This window comes from Mchenga conophoros, linkage group LG15, assembly GCF_057382185.1.
Source record: "Mchenga conophoros isolate Kocher_MC1m ecotype Shallow Benthic linkage group LG15, M_conophoros_male_GT1.1, whole genome shotgun sequence".
Lineage (NCBI taxonomy): Eukaryota > Metazoa > Chordata > Actinopteri > Cichliformes > Cichlidae > Mchenga > Mchenga conophoros.
Genome location: NC_140540.1, coordinates 39,532,412 through 39,550,407, shown reverse-complemented (window position 1 = coordinate 39,550,407; position 17,996 = coordinate 39,532,412).

Below are 17,996 nucleotides of genomic sequence, written 5' to 3'. Positions count from 1 at the left end.
GAGCAGAGCTTGTCCCTGAAATCTAAAAACTGAAATTAATTTAAACATATCAGAGTGAAAGCAATCCCTTCTTTCATCTCAGACTAGCGTATGTGCCTGTTTGCATCCTTCCTGTAAACTGCTGCCATCGTGTGGCCACAGAGTACTTTTGTCTCGGAAAGCTAGCTTCTGTTGTCACTGTGGACATGGCTGACGTTGTCTTGCTGGGCAAGGTTGGTGATGGATAAACCTTTGTTTATTGGTGAGAGAGTAGTGGAGACCAGTGTGCCAGCTAACTGCGTATTTGCTATCCCCGTGCTGTTACACACATGCACAAATGTCTGTTAGCAGGATCACTAAAGCCTGAATTACACTAATCTGCAGTGACTCTACATACAGCCTCTGATCTAACCGGTGTACGAGGCTAACACTGTTGCAAGCAATTATACCTGTGCTTGAACAGCTATGCGTAGATACATTTGCAGGTGCAGGTCACGACATATGAAACTGCCTAGGGATTCAAAAGAGTTTGCAGTTACAACATACCTTTTTCCAGTTTGGAACACTGTACTGAATTATTTGCAGGGGGGGACACTTTGTAACCTACCCAGATCACCTAAATTATGTCTGCTAGGAGACAAAGGAGAAGTGCTGCAATTAAATAAACACCAGTTTAGAGTGTTAAGTACTGCATTGGTAACATGTGCCCGTGTCATTTTGGAACACTGGAAGGACTCCCATACTCCAACGCTTAAAATGTGGAAAGAAAGAATGATTGGGAATGTTGCGTGCGAAAAGATGTTGGGAAAGTTACATCATGTGACGGAAGCTGCGGTGGAACAGTGGGACAATTTTTGCACCTACATGTCTACCTGACTTGGACATTTGCGCTTAATACAACAGATGTTAAAACCTCACTGTTTTTGTTTTTGTTTTGTTTTTGTTTTGTTTTGTTGTTTTTTTTGTTTGTTTGCTTCTTGCTTTTGGTTGCTGCATCTTTGTATTTGCTGTTATAAAATGCAAAATCTAATAAATACTTGAATTATAAAAAAACAAACATACCTTTTATCCTGCCATCCTGGGAGACGATAACACATAAAGGTACACGTGTGCACCATTTTTGCACATATAAGAAATCATACTGACTGACAGGATATGCTTAGTTTTATCCAGATGTAATATCCTTATTATAAATAATGTTTCTAATAAGGATTTATTTTTCTGTATAATATATTTAAAAAATAACGGCAACAAGAAGGAGTGTTGAGTGCAGAAAGGTGAAGACATCCAGGCAGAGTGTACAAAGATGCAGGAGAGACTGTCAGGCAGAGAAAAGAAGGCAGCAGAAAATGATGAAATGGTATGGCAACGTATCCCGTTGCTGTGTTAAACAGCTGAATTACTCATTACGAAGATTTAGGGTCATTGACGTTGCCTGCTTTTCTGTAAAAAGCCACCGAATGCCACTCCTACAGTGAGTCAGGAAAGGGGTTGATAAATTACAATATATGGATACAAGTGTGGAGGACAGTATTTCAAGACCAATATCAAGCATGTTTCTTAATGCACTGAAGTGTGGACAACTCCAAAGAGAAACAGACTGACTTAAACAGCTTACCGGTAATCAAATATCTGCAACTGCAGGCCGCTTTATGGAGCACAACCACTCAGTCCTGTGTTTTTCTAAGTGCACTGTGTCATAGGGCTGTTCGATATAACGATATATATCGGATGACGATATAAAAACGTCTATCGTTTCATTTTACGCTATCGTTTGTTTCGTGGTGTCGCAAAATAAACTGTTTACAGCAATATTTTTTCATTATTTTGATGATCACTGTAGTGGCTATATTCATTTCCTCTTTCTCTTATATTTTATATAACCACACTGCTGACGGACAAGCGCCTGTTTTATGCGTTGTGGTTAGCAGCACCGACGGTAACACCTTCGCGTGTCCGCTTGTTTATGTTTCACATAAACCTTTCACAATAAAGCTCAAGATCCTGTTGAGACTTTTCAAAATAAACAGAATCACGTGAAAGAGCAGATTATTTACAGATGAGAAGTAAAAAAGAGCCGGCAGGTGCTAAAAAATAAACCTTAGACTCAAACGTTAGAACAGGCTTTTCCCCGCAGCACGCCGTGTAATAAATACTCACAAAGAAAATGGCGGCCGTTAAAACTTATGTCTAAAAATGTATCGTTTCATGCATCGGTTAAAAAACTCGACTCCAGCTACACGACGCGCAGCTGGAAACACTTCCCGCAAGTCGAGCTGCCCGAGATTCACAGAATTTACAGAAAATGTTACATTTTTGTGATTTATATCGTTATCGGGACGATAGAATTCTTATATCGGGATATGAGATTTTGTTCATATCGCACAGCCCTACTGTGTCATCTGATTATACCGATAAGTTTGGTTTGTTTGTAGCTGTCGATGAAAAGCAACCACTGACCAAATGGGACTGTAAAAGCTTTTATTACACTTGCAGTTGTTTCTTTTCTGTTTCGCTCTGTATGGAGGTAGATGCATGCAGTGAAAAAGACTGACATTGTTTATTATAATGGATGCAATTTTAGCAACTGGACATTCACCATTTTCTTGCATTTTGTTTTTCAGTTTTGCTGAGCTTTATGTAGACAAAGGATTTCAGACTTTCTTCCTCACTGTGTGATGAATAGAGGTTGTTTATGTAACACTAGTTGGATCAGTACTCATATGAGCCATTACCCAAAGCCCTAAAGCCAAGATATCTGTATCTGGACTGAAGAAGTTGGATTGATGCAGACCCTAATAGCAAGAGCAGGTGGCACAGATGAAGGGACTCATAGATTCAGATAATATCACAAATACCCTAAAACCAGATGCACACAAAGCACAAAAAAGACGATGAATCAACTGACTAGTGGAAATCATTTCAAATAAATCATTGATCGCTTTCATGCTGATTAGCTCAAAACAAAGAGAGCATTTCGCATAGTATTTCTATTGTGCAGAACTGTCAAATCCTGACAAGGCTACTCCACAACTAAGGCATCACCACAGAGGGCTCACAGGCTTTTGTTGCTGTCAGCAAGCCCTGAGCAAAGCAGACACTCGCCTTTCAAACTCATTAGCCAACCCTGATGTGATGAACTCATCAAAGGCATTGTAATGAGACTCTAACGTTCATCGTTTCCTGCTCTTCCCCCGTATAACCAACATGATTTGGAGTTACTCCATAATGGAATCAGAATTAATTGTTAGCATGTATTTCAAAACAAAAGTGTGTCAGGATTGCCACAGAGGATTGGCCCAACAGCTGTGAATATTTGGATGTGGCTTCCTGGGCACCAGCCAAGCTGACAGCTATGTCAGTTGCTAATGCACACATGCGCACACACAGGCACACAAGCTCTTAAAATTGTGCACACAAAAGGAAGAGGCAGAGAGAAGCACACACACACACACACTGCATTCGCATTCAATTATTCTGCAAAATCAGGCAAATAAACGGGACAATACAATACAATTTAACACAATATTTGGGATTTAAGCAATATTATATGTGGAGAACTTACTGAGCAGCAGAAAATTCTGAAAACTGCCAGCATTGTCCACTGCTGATATGATTGTGGTGGGGATGTTAATTATCAGCTGCAGGAGTCGCAGACTGCTAAACCTGCCAAAACTCACACAGCCAAAGAATTACAAACTTTATTCAATAAACTGTCCCAAATTAAGTCATGTCAATTCAATTTTATTTGTCTAGCTCAATATCACAATTAGCTTCAATAGGATTTACATTTATCTTCTAGGCTGCAGCTTTCAACACCCTCTATCATTAGCCCCTGACTTACAAGGGAAAACTGCCCAAACTCAACCTAAATAAAGTAGAAGCCCAGTTCCCAATAGAGCTCACATAAAATTGCTATGTGAAACAGCCAGTTAGCCTCCCCAACTATTTTTTATACCTTTTCTAATTAGGAAGTGAAATTCCAGGAGCTTCGTAATCTCTTTTCAGTGTCCTCGACAGCTCTAACCTAGCATATTTATTGTGATAGGAGACACCAAAGGTCTCAAAACCCTCACCGGCAGGACATTCAGATTCCTGTTACTGTCAAGCGCTAACTCTTAAGCCACTGTACAGCCAAACAGGAAGTGAAAAGCTGCACCTTTAAAAAAAAAAATGCCCAGCTTTACAGCATAATTTACTCTTTTTCTAGTTTCGCTAGCCAATGTCAAATTTCATGTAGGTTATAAAGGTTGGGTTTTTTTTAATAATTTAATTTTTTTTATACTTTATCAAGTTCTATGCATTATCAGAAACTCTGACACCCAAAGGTGTTGGTTTTGGAGAAGATGTTGGAGAAGAGGAAGGAATCTCTCGGAGTTATAAGCTAATGTTAGCGCTGACTAGCTGGCTTGGTTAGCATGATATGATTTTTGGAACTAGCAAAAGACAGGCTTAAAGCAAAATGTACACACCACAGCCCACTGAACAGCCCACTTATTAAAGTGGGTTTTATCACAACTGATGCTATGCAAGATGAAATGTCAACTACCTTTTACTGAAAGTAACCACATCATCTTAAAAGCATTAGGAACCCATTCGCTGACCCAGTTCACAATGCATCAAAATTGCATTAAGAAAGAAAGGTTTAGGTTAACTAATGAAAATGATGATCCACAGAGGAGTTGAGGAGGCTCAGAAACATAACACATACCAACACTGTAGAGCAAGTACCGATTCTTGTGAATTTTCAAGGGTCTGTAACATAAGCTCACCGGTCCTGCAGCCAGTTATGCTAAAAATGAAGAGGCAAGAGCCACAATGTTACACTCCATACTTCAAAACAGCTCTCCACAAACCAGTGATTAATACCCAGAATGCTGCATCCATATTTTATGCAGTGTGTTGACAGTAAAAGTTTTTAAATTTCCAGTTTCATTCTGCTTATTTTTTTAACCCTGAAAGTTGTTGTTGTTGTTGTTTTTTTAAGTTTAACTGTGATAATTACATCACTTTATTGTTGACTAAAGTTGTAAATATTTCAAGAAAAATAAATACATTTATTCCTTCTCAGTTTATTCCTTCAGGAACTGAAAAGCATGATCTGGTTGGCTTGAAGAAGTGTCCAGTTTGTTTAAGGAGCCCCCAGATGTGGAGTTTAGGAACCACTGACACAAGGAATCTTGAACTAGTGGACAGGGACGCACCACTTAGACTATTTGTGCCTAATCCCAGTGAACTTTCAGAGAATCTTTACTATCAGTACATTACATGTACATGTACATTACTATCAGACTCCAAGGAATGTCTAAATAAAAGCAGGAGTTATATTCTTTCAACAAAACACCACAAGGTCTTCATTCTGGCTGTAACCAGCTCAGATGGCATTGTGCTAATTGTGTATTTCTTCTTGCACATAGACTAATAAAGGAAAGGAAACAAGTAAATGAATGTGTATAACACAAGCACCAGCAGCTTGAGCTTAAAAATATCACTGTCATGAATCGGCCTTCCAAAAGCTTTTAAAAATCAACACCCATCCAGATATACCACGATTTGTGCTCCACCGCCCTGACAGCTGTGCATACACAAACACTTCAGCAAACACTCAGCTGTGTTTCCATCACTTCAGGGGACATTACAGTGGTTTACACTTTTTTTGATAATCACCATAACCTTTACCCGAACCTTAAACAAACTTTTCACCTTAAAATCGAATTTATTTGTTTTTTATTATTATTATTATAAGAGGGTCTTTTTTTTATTTCCCTCAACAGAAATGTCCCCACAACATAAGTAATGCCAGTACACACACACACACACACACACACACACACATATACACTGACGCATTCAGCATGCAATCATAGGAGCCTGCTCTGTGATGGAGAGAGGAGAAGCCTTGAACCCAGGTGGAAAGTGGATAGGAGGCATATGGAGCAACATACAGAGGTCAGAAAGCAAGAGTGTAACACACCCCTATTTTAGCTGGGCGGCTGCAGCAGCAGATATCAGCTGAATCCTGATATTTAATTTCAGGATTGGCATTAAAGCTTGGTGAAATTACAGTGTTTCTAATGGATTAGTGGTAAGCAAATTGGTATTATAATACAGCTATGAGGACATCCACTGCACTCAGAATCTTTTGCTTGGTCAGGACTTCTTGGCTTCACATTTTTAACTCGAACGGGTCAGTGACATTTCTAAATCGCAGACTGATCGGTGTATGCTGCCTGAGGGATGCATGTGAATCACAAACAGTAAAGGCACGGACCTCTGGAATACGAACTGTGAAAAAGAGTTTTCTTTTATTGTACATCACTGCTGAAACAGCGTGCACTTATGTATAGCGAGCAAGCAAAATGTTTTATCTGATTCATAAACAGTTCAAGGACCCGGCGGTTTCGAACCCTCTCACAAAGCTGTTTGTGTCTGAGCATGAACAAGAAATAAAGAAGAAAAGAGCTGATAAACTGATACTTCACCTGCCCACAGAATTTCCAATAAACCCATGAGTGCATGTACATAAAGAGTGGGTTAAATGGGTCTGCTGGGAGGAAACGCGGCATTTGAGCATCCAAACTGATAAACTATCGCAGTCATGTGCACTAAAGCTCGTTTTATATTAGTATGATAGGATATTTATGGAAATATATGCTCATTGCTTGTATAATGGCATGTAAAATACACCATACTGACATCTGTTTGACTGCAATACTGAGAGACAGCGCGTGCGTATATTACACAACACTTTCAGAGCGAGAAAGCAGTCTGGGCTTTCTTTTAGGTGCCTTCATTTATAATTACACCCCCTCATGGGCATGCTTGCTGCATGTATGAGTATGAATGTGGCTGGATATTTATGGGAGCGAGAGAATAATGCACCGATAGTTTGTGCTCAGTGATTAGACATCCATATTTATAATTTACCACACCCATGGACTTCAGCGAAACCTGTATCTGTATCAACGTGACAGGAAGTCATTTGGGAATCAGTAGAGGATATCTATTGTGTCAGGCTGTTACAGTCTGAAAAGAATGGGGCTTGGCTCAATGAATAGGTTTTCATATTCATAATTGGCAATGCCCTGTGTCTCTCAGTAGTTTTCTTTGCATGCTTATCACAATGACGCAGAATGATAATCGTTTGTTATCTCAATCCCCAAAACTCTCATTTCAACAGAGGTTATTAGAGAGTGAAATAGCTAGCCATATAGCCCCCTCGCTATATTCCACGCACAGATCCGCTCTCAGACACTGTATGAAATAAGAGGCCTCTCAACTATTTAATAACCCAATTTAGCAATGATGATGAAAACATTTTCCCACTTACCTTTTCATCTAAAACGTGTTATGTTAAATTCAAGTAGTTTGAAATTCTAAAAAAAAAGGTGGGGACATCAATATTAATAAACAAGACCACAGGCTGGTACATCAACAGTGTCCTCTTGTGGCGGTGTTTGTTTAGAAGCTGTCCTGTCTGTCTCTCGACCCCAACTGTCCCAGATTTATGTTGCTTTGCCAGGATGCCTTGACATCTGCCAGAGACAATTGCGCCCAGCTGTCTCAAAAGGTGGCAGCAATGTGGCATGATTTACAAGGAATGTTGGGGTTGGAGCTGCAGTGGTGGAGGAAACTCAGGTTTCCAGCAGCTGGACGCTACACCATTAGATCATATTCATTCTTATGTCCATCAAGAAAACAAGCATGCCACCATCATTTTTGCACAACCGGTACCGGTTTTATAATAAAGTACTGCATTTCTTAGACGGTGCTTTGTATTCGTCCCGCTGGCATCAACAACCGAGCTTGTGCTTTTTCATCTCACATTTTATTTCGCGGTGATAGCCAGTTCTTAAGCAGTCAGATCATCATGTTTTCCTGAACTTTGAGCATTTTCACCCAGTCACAATGCTTCACATTTCATTTGACTCTGTCTGCTCCCTGCAACTACGTTGAATATAGATACAGCTCTTGAAATATCAAGCGCCGTATCTATCGCTCTCCTTCTCACTACCTCCTCGACTCACATCTCTGCCTGAATTCTTCAGTCTTACTCTCTCCTTCTTACTCTAACCATTTCTCTAGATCTTCTTTAGTGATTTCAGAGAACTTTCTCTCTCCTGTGTGCGAGTGTGTGTGTGGGGGGGCTGGTAGCTGGTACTCAGCGCATCCTAAATGACCTTGTATCCTCATTATTCTTTGCAGCCAGGCACTTCAAAGGAAGCTGTGGGACGGCAGTGCAGAAATGACGAAGTGGTGTCTGATCTCACACAGATTCCTGCTCACACTGGACCGTACATATACGTGCTGCTTGTTCGCGGCGATACAGTGAACATTATTACCTTGGTACTACAAGAAAGCCTTAAAAGTCACCCTCAAAAGAGGATGCTGTTTTTAGCTATGTAAACAAGTCATAACTTCTTAGAACTCGTTTGATTTTTTTATGACTCGGTAGTAATTCAGCGGACTTGCCTGTGTTTCTTTCCCACCATAACTCCAGCGGGCTCTTAAAGTGAAGGACAAGTGTGATTCTACTTGAATTGCTTAGTGGCCTGTTGGATTCATGAATGGGAAATGAGGAATGAGGGCTGGTTCTGGTAAAAGGGTTAATGGCTTCGAGAGTGCTTCTGCTCCTCATTTGTGTAAAAGATGTGAGCATTTAGCAGGAGTCATTTGTGGTTTTATAATACCACCTCTGTGGCATTTCCCCTGGCATCCAGCAGACAATTTTGTGAGGTGAGGTTTTCTTCTTTTTTCTTTTTTTTACTCAGCAGTGACACTACAGATAAAACTTGTAGCTGCACCCTTTCCCCACCCCCTTTTCTTTCACACATATTTCCTTTCCTCACTCTATCTGCCTCCCCGTTACCTCCTCTCTCATTCTGACAGGCATGACATGGAAGTGGTAAGCCCTACTTCTGTGCACTAGCGGTTTGTGGGCTGTGCTGCTAAGTGCCTGGCACATCACAGCACCTCTGCCTCAGGAGATAAAGCCATTTGAATTGTATTCCTCAGCCCACAGAGAGTTGGGCTGGATATTATCATCAAATGGGCAGCAGCACGAAGAGTCTCACACACCGGTTAAGTTTGACATCGGATGTAAATTGGGGAGTCAACATTTCTGTAGCGTGCACGCGTGATGACTGTCTTGTTTGTGCCTTGAGAGAGGGCATGTGAGTGGGAAGTGGGGGAACAGTTGCTGGGGAGCTGTTGAGTTCGTCCATGTTGCCGTGCAGTGCAAGGATGGTGTGCTCACAAAGATGTGCAAAACGGGTCAGACAGCTTCCCCAAGTTTCCTGCAGTTCTTATCGGGTTTTTATCGATTCAGTCATGAAATACCAACACGTTCATCTTGTAATTATGACTCCTTCTTTCTGCCTTTATTGTCCCTGCATAATCAGCTCCATCAAGTCTGGAATAATTGATTCCCCATTTATGCTAATGGTATGGATCTGGAGCGTAGAGGAGCAAATACTCAACCATGTTGTCTTTCGGGCCTGACATTTAAAATGAAATGAGGAAAGTGTTAGATTCCAGTCAGATATCAGGATGTTTTTGGCTCTGGCTTCAGTGACAGTCTTGAGTGGAGCCACTAGGTTGTACTTGCTCTAACCAGACTAGAAACTGGATGGGAATAAGACCTTCAGATGTATTTCATCACTGCCTGTTTAGGGACCTTTACTATTGTGTATCAACTGATGGAAGTAAATTAGATCGCACTCATGCATGCAGAGCCTTACCAATTAATCCCCCCACCAACCAGGCTGCGTACGGCTCTAAACAGAGACACACATAGACAAAACAGATCCAGACAGGCTTGCCGGCTCACCCACAGAGACACATATGGGCAGAATTGAAGAGCACATTTGCATACACACCTACAGTCCAAACAACCACATGCAAGAACATGCACATGTAGAGTCACACAGAATCATGCTGTGCACTTCTCTCTTTCATAACTAAATAACTGACTATAACTTACTCAAGTCAGGTTTATCATTTTAAACTTTTTTAAATACTCCACTATTCTAGTCATGGTCACAACAGGTCAATCAAAGGGCCCAAAATCTTTTAAGAAGCTCCTCTTGGAGAGCAATTTATTTTGTAAATATTTGTAAATAGCCTGTCCTCAGTCAGTTCCTCTGAGAAAACCTCTTGTCAAAATGCCAAATTACATTCCACAGCCTTTTTTCATCCAACAGCAATGTCACAAAAATATCCGTCAAAAGCTTCATAAAAACACATCAGATCATTGCCCACAACTACCTCTGAATCCCTCAGTTCTTTAATGTCAATCACCTGTCAAGTGACGGCTGATAGGTTGCCAGCGGTCCAGCAGGCTGCCTGTGGCGGGATGAAAGGTAGCACTCGCACATGGGAATTAAAGTTTCCCGGTTAGTATTCATGACACGAGTAAATCACTTATATGCCAGATGCCCTCACCAATGTGATAAATGTAGTGTTATACACTCCTGTATCAAATGATAAAGAATTTGTGTGTGTGTGTGTGTGTGTGTGTGTGTGTGTGTGTGTGATAGAGCATAAACACCAGAGTCCATTTTTGTGGTGCACTCAGTTTCATGAAATCTGCTTTAACTGCCAGCTACCAAATCTCAACGTGCCAAATGGGCACTTACAAACGGCCAGTTAACAAAACCTGTAAACCAAGGAGCTTCTGCCTCATTGTTGTGTCCACAGTGCTAACCCCTGGAGGAAACCCCTCAAACAAAGGCAACATGGTACAGAGGGAGGCCATGACGGCTCTATCTCATTCTTCCCTGCCACTCACGCAGCATACACATCAATCACAATCCGTCGGCCTCAGATCCGAGCAGCTCCTTGGATGCAATTTGTCACAGGTCCTTAGGCGCTGACATGCTTCTAAAACGCTCAACTAATCTGCCTGTGATAACGGTCTTAAATTTCCTTGGTGGGTGTTAATCAAAACGATCTGCTCTGTGTCTGAGAAATGACCACTGGTCACTGGGCAGAATTAAGCCTGTTGTTAAGCTAATGTGGACACGCGGCACAGGGGCTGGAACTATTTTTGACACTGATAAAAATGCTCCTTTAAAAAAAAGAAAAGAATTTAAGCCGGATTTATGTAAAAGGAAATTTTAATGAGAGCTTTTTGTCCTGTATCAAAGCAGCTATAAAAAAGGTACCAAATTTAAATCAGAGTTTTGATTCAGCTGTAACATTTTAGCTTAAATATTCTCTCTCATTCTTGAACTCACCTTTAGCAAGAGCTTTTCAGTCTGGTAACAGATTACTCATGAATAAGAGCCTACATTATTCAGTGGCTGGTGCTTTTATACACCAGCCAAATGCCTCTGCCTGCAAAGATACTCCAGCAAGGAGGATACATGTCCCCCGTTCAAGAGCAATTGCCATTTTTAGTGAGTCCTCCATGGTAGCAAGCTGCCGAGAGGTGGGTGTGATGGGCCCAATTTAATGCTCCATTATGCAAATTGATCATCTCAATTGACCATCACTTTGGTAATAAGACGGGCTGAACAGTGCTGAGGACGGTGGGGGAGGTGTGTCTTTTAAAATCTTTGGAAAAAACATTGCACCAAAGCACCCAGGTGCTAAAAATAAGCTGGGTGAGTGAAAACGTGAAGAAATGCATCGCAACTTTCAGCGATGAGGCATGACGGAGATGAGTGACAGGAAGCTAATGGCTGCCTTGGTGACCTCTCTAATGACCAGTCACATTTAAAAGTCACCTGTCTCGTCTTCCTTCCGAGAGATATTGAAATGCAAGAGTGAAATGCAACATTTGCATGATGAGTTTCAACTTTCTGACACTTTCACACTTTGTTTTTTGTTGCTTTTAGTTATTCACACGTGCTGGTTCCTCTACCTTTCCACACTCGGCTCTCACGTCCGCAATTCTATGATTCCAAGCAGATTAGAGGAGAAAAGCAGAGATATTTGCTTTCATTTCAATCTTACTCGGAGTTGATATTCCACAAATTCTTTTTTTTTTTTTTTTTTTTTTTGCAGCTTGCACAAATGGAGTTCGATATTCTTTATTTAATGGGAGAGATTTCCAGCGCGTTTATCCTCTGTGAAGAATCGCACGACACACTTGAATTTCCCTGAGAATGGACAGGGCACGGGAAAGTCAGAGTACGGGCGAATTAATTTTGTCAGTGCCTAATTGCATTTATTGGCCATGCCTGGCACCTCCTAATCCTGGATTATGATGATGCATTAACAGCTGTGACTGGCTGTTTACAAGGCATTTATTAGCCGGTGTCAACATAATGAGACAAATTCCACCTATCACATTAATCACCCCGCTGCCAGGACTATGTCGCTTGCCACGAGCAGAGCCCAGATGACGCAAAGGCCAAGGCTGCGCCGAAGCTGATTCCCATTTTCTTGCATTAGCCATTGTTACCTCCTTAGTAACTGTCAGCCCAGCAGTGAGGTGATGATGTGCTAGTTGAACTGAATAAAGAGGAATGGATTGAAGGAGGGGGCGAGTTATAGATGAGAAGGACCGCGGGATCAAAGACACGGTTCAGCGCGTCAAAGCGCAAAAACAATTTTCCCCACATAATGCTTCTAATTGCCGTCAGGTCACTTAATTATAGAATGAGTATTGTTTACTGTGAACTCATCTCTCCTTCCTTTGATTCTGTCCATCTGTCTTTTTTGACTCACTCTAGCCTTCTCATTTACGGGGGTAAAAGCACAATGCGGTTAGCGAATTACTATCAAACATATCAGGTGTACAGAACTGTGAACGAGTTATACTTCATAACTGATCAAAACTAACCCAGGGGGAAGCACTTTTGTTATTCTGTTATAATTATAAAAACGACTATAAGCAGCACTAGCAGAGAAAAACCTTTTAATTGTACTTAATACGGCTTCGCTCAGAGTTGTGCATGGGGCTGCAGCAGGAGGGACATTGATTTCTTTCCTCACCCAGCTGTCCCCAAAAAGTGATGCACAGCAATTAAACAGGAGCCTGCGTGACACACCTGACAAAAGCAGCTGAGAAATGACACCGGTGAACGTCCCGCTGGCCTCGCCTTAATGGAAGCAGGTTTTCAGATATTGCGCTCTGTTCCGTCACGCGGGAATCATCAAGCAAGATCGCCCCTCGCCCTGTAAACACTTTATGTGTGGATTTCTCCGATTCCATTTAAAGAGCAGTCGCTGGTCTCAAACTTTGCACCAACATCACTCCTCCAATTGTCTGGCCTGTCGAGATCTGCCAGACTTGACACATTGATATTGTCAGCCAGGAATGAAGATCACCTGTAAAGTATTATGGTTGCCTCCACCCAAGACCGCTCTTCTTTTACAAGAACACAGCATTGGAGTAGTTGTTTTCTTATCGATCTCTTTGTGCATTTTCTTTACAATGAGTATACAATGAATAACAACACAGCTGAAAAAATATAAGCTGAAAAAAATATCAATATGAATACCTTAAAACTTTCTCCATGAGTAGATGAATGCTAGGCATAAAGTGCTTTTAATGCACTTGCACAGTCAAAACTGATGATCCAATGGAAGTTGTCCCATCTTGCGTTTTATTACTGCTAAACACTAGATGTATTACTTTCAGATTTTACACATCATATCATGCTTTACAGGTTTGCTTTTACAGGAAGTGGAGGGACTGGATTGTAAAATACATGCTCTCTGCCTCCAAAAATGAAAGTGCTTTAGTGATAAGGAGTGGATGAGAGGACAGGAGATACGGCACAATGCAGTGGCACATCTCCCAGCGCGAGCTGTTTCGCTGTGCAGCAGTCTGCGTTATACAATTCTCATGTGGTTCTCTGGCATCTTACAGTTCACCTAACACCTAGTCTGAACATAGGGCCACAGGTCTTTTGTTGCTCTGCACTATCCTCCAGCACAGGTGAAGAAACAAAGAGACACACAATTGTGACAATGATACCATGTCAACAGACTTTCTTTGGCATGTGGTAAATGCGCGTCCCCCTCTGATTAATGCTGAATCATGATACTGAGATAAGAATGGTAGATGGAGTGTGCCAATGTCCACCAGCTTCCAACTCTTCAACCTCACCCTTCTGCTTTTTTCTGTGGAGCAGCTCGCTGCCATCTGTCAGGACTGGAAAGCCCTGGTGGCTTGCAGCAGGTTTTTCCAAACCTCCATACATGGCTGCCTCACCCTGTCAGACTCTGCTGTGCATGAACCCTCAGCCGTAACCAGTCACTGGGCTAGAAAACAGTGGAAGTCAAGCCCAAGCCTCATTGACACCCTTGAAAAATCTCTCTTAGTAGCGTTATTGACCCAGGACATAATCAGATGGCAGGCTGTACATTGGCCAGAAAAGGACATAGTAAAGTTAAGAAAGCATTACCGCCAGTGAAGCCAATTTAATGTAATTGAAAGCTGTTTACCTAAGTGCTATTTAATTGCCCGACTCCTCTTTGAATCTTTCATGCAACTCTGTGCTGCAGATAAACATAGCACAGTATTAGCAACGTTTCCTTATTAGTTATTCATGGCTTCATTTTCTTCATATCTCCCCTTATTCTTTGTGAGCAACACTCAGCCGAAACCTGTGAGTGATGATGGCTCCTGCACAGTATTGAGAAGAAGAAAAGAAGCTTTCTACATGAAAAATGATTTTGATGAAGTAAACAGACCTCAAACAGCACAGAGACCAAGCCTTGCGTGTACAGGATGTCTTTTTCCATGCAATATCAAACTTCTAGCCCCTGTGTATTATATCACAAGTTATACTGATGAAGCGCCAAGAATCATTTCCTTTAACAGCATGAGGCTAAATAAAAAACATGTCCCTCGCCTCTGGTCCTTATCTTTGCTGGCCCCAAGTCCTAATAAAGCTTGTGTGGGGCTCATAAATCAAGTGCATGTCTGCCTAACAGATACATCCATCCATTTTCTTCCGCTGGTCTCCAACCCAGGCAGGTCCTGGGTCCAGATACATGATGATTAAAACAATGTGTAATTAAAAAAGAATCTTGCTCGGTTCATCTCCAGTGCAGTCAATTAAATAATCCCATCTTGGCCAAGACATTAGGGGCATGTCTGAGTCATTTCAGCCCTGTCAACAAAAAAGAAAAGGCGAGAAAGAAAAGAAACTGCAAGACTTCAGCTGAAATACTAAAATGGCTTCTGGCATGGCTTCAGGGTCACGCAACAGCTGTGACAGCGACCTCCGAGGGAGTTTCATTTTGACCGCGAGGGTGGTCAAAGGCTATTCTAGCACAGCTGAAGCTTAACTATAAATCTCCTCAACATGAAAAACCACTGCAGCTTGGCCTTTCTTTACCCAAATCAATGGCATTTATCTGCTAGCAGCATATGACCAGCTTATTTCTGCATGTTAACCACCCTGATATTTACCTGATTGGATATATAATTATCACTCGTGTTAAGTCAGTGTCACTAGACTGGCTTTAACACTGACTGATAGCTCTGATTCTAAAAATAATATACAGCAGAAATGTAAGGAGCTGTAGGAGTCGAGATAATTACAGCTTAACACTGATAACATATATTACAGTTTGATCCTCCTCCAGACACCTGCTGTCTATGAATTTATTCTTATACCTGTATAATTTCATCAGGGACCAGCTGAGAGTCACAGAAGGCAGCCCACCATGTTATCTATTGTGTTTTAAGCTAATATGCGAGGGATCAATTCATGATTCTGGCAGGCACTACCAATGCAATAGTTCCAAACCAGCCTTTTGAATTGGGTATAACAGGGTGGTTTTGCCACATTTCCATTGTCACTTTTGTGCATCACCCTGCCACAGCAATTTACATAGAAAGTGTCACATATAAGTGAAATTAAGGTAAGGCTGAACTACTTAAAAAACAAAAAAGTGCAAACAGCAAGTCCAGTGTGTTTGATTATACCTACACAGTACTAAAATAATTGTGACAGGGACACTAAACAGAAAGAATAACAGTTACATACTGCTGTTTAAATCATAATTATATCTGCTACTGTAGAAAAGACTATGTAGGTTTTACATTTAAAAAAAAAAAAAAAAGTGGCTTTTTCTTACACAGCCCTGATATAAATAAACATGCAAAGTCATTGAGAAGATTTGAACAGGATGTAGGTGAAGGTTAAACGTTGGTGTTAACCGCCATCTAGTGGTCAGCTTTTGCATTGCAAAAAGACAGAAATTGTAAGATAATGATTTTAAAACTGCTAAATTTGGAATTTTTAAAGAAGCATGTATTGATTCAGCAATGCCCATCACTCAGAACAGCTTTTTAATCAATCGTGAGCTTAAGTACTAATGCACAAACAATCATCTTAGGCATCAGTTTAAACGTAGCTGTAGGCTTCGGTGCAAAACGCACCGCAAAATATGACGTGATGTCAAGTGTGCCTGTTGCACAGCAGCATACTTGTCTTCCTGTTCATTTGTATGTCCATCCATCCATCCATCCATCTTCATCCGCTTATCCGAGGTCGGGTCGCGGGGGTAGCAGCCTAAGCAAAGAGGTCCAGACCTCCCTCTCCCCAGCCACCTCCTCCAGCTTGTCCGGGGGAATACCAAGGCGTTCCCAGGCCAGCCGAGAGATATAATCTCTCCAGCGTGTCCTGGGTCTGCCCCGGGGCCTCCTCCCCATTTGTATGTTTTGTGTAATATTTATCTGACATTTAACACTTTACACTTCAATCGTCATTTGCTGACTAAAAAAAGGGTGAAAGTCCCTGTGAGCTTAATCACCATTACATTTACAGAGAAGTGCTATACTACTGTGTTTATGTACTTTCAAGCACCTTATAAATACCTTATATAGCACCTTTCAAGACAGAATCACAATTGTTTTTTAAAAACAGATACTGAGTCCGCAGGTCTTAATGTTTGGGGGAGAGAGTTCCACAGTCTCGGGGCCACAGTGGCAAAAGCTCTGTCACCCTTAGTTCTCCTCTTAGTATTTTTTATAGCAAGTAAGCCCTGATCAGATGACCTCAGGGACCTGCTGGGGACATCGGGCTGTAGCAAATCAAAGATGTAGGCTGGTGCCAGTCCGTGCACAGCTCTGTAAGTCAAGACCAAGATCTTAAAATGGACTCTACTGCATTAACTTGCATAACAATAGGTTAATGTAGTATTTTTTTTCATGGAAAAGTAAAATTTCAGTCGGGTAACTCTTTTGTAAAAAGAAAAGTGGAACAAATGAAACTGTTCCCTTTTTCTGTCACAGAAAACAAAGCATGCCTGTAGTGAGATCCTCGTTTCAAGGTTTTATTTACAGAACAATGATAATAATAACTTTATTTTTTAAAAGCAACTTTCAAAATAAAGTTACCCAGTACTTCACAGGATGAGACAGAAAACAAAATAAAACATTTACGAAGAGATAACAGGTGAAACAATAGATCAATACTGCCGGCACACAAAGATAAAAGGAATATGTTTAAAAAATCAATACACATAAAATTTGGGTAAAATTAAAAGTAACTATGAGAAAAATTCAATTAAAAATGATCGCTAGGAGAAGAAGAGAAAACTGCCACGAAGACATAACTGAAAGAGGAGGCACAGAAAAGGCCTGCTTATAAAAATATATTTTAAGAGAGATTTAAAAGATAATGATAATGAGCTCCCCACTCCGATGGCCTCAGGGAGATTGTTCAAAAGAGTGAGTGTTCTCACAGAAAAAGCCCAATCATCCTCAGTTGTCAGTCACGGCTTTGAGATGGCCAGCAGAGCCTTGACTGAGGACCTAGGGTTGTGACCAGGGGCAGACGGTGACGCCCAAAGGCAAATAAAATGTTGAGATCAATTCTAATAATAATAGGCAACCTATGAAGGGAAGCATGAGTTCTGCTGCTGAATTTTGGACCAGCTGCAGTTTGTGTAAACTTTGGCTATACAATATAACAATAGTCTAATAGGCTAACCCAGAGGAGATAAAAGTATGTAGTCAGAATCACCTCTATATCTCTTTTATTTAAAAGTGATCTGAGCTAACGGAGACTCCTAAGCTGCATAAATAAAACACGACTGGACACCTG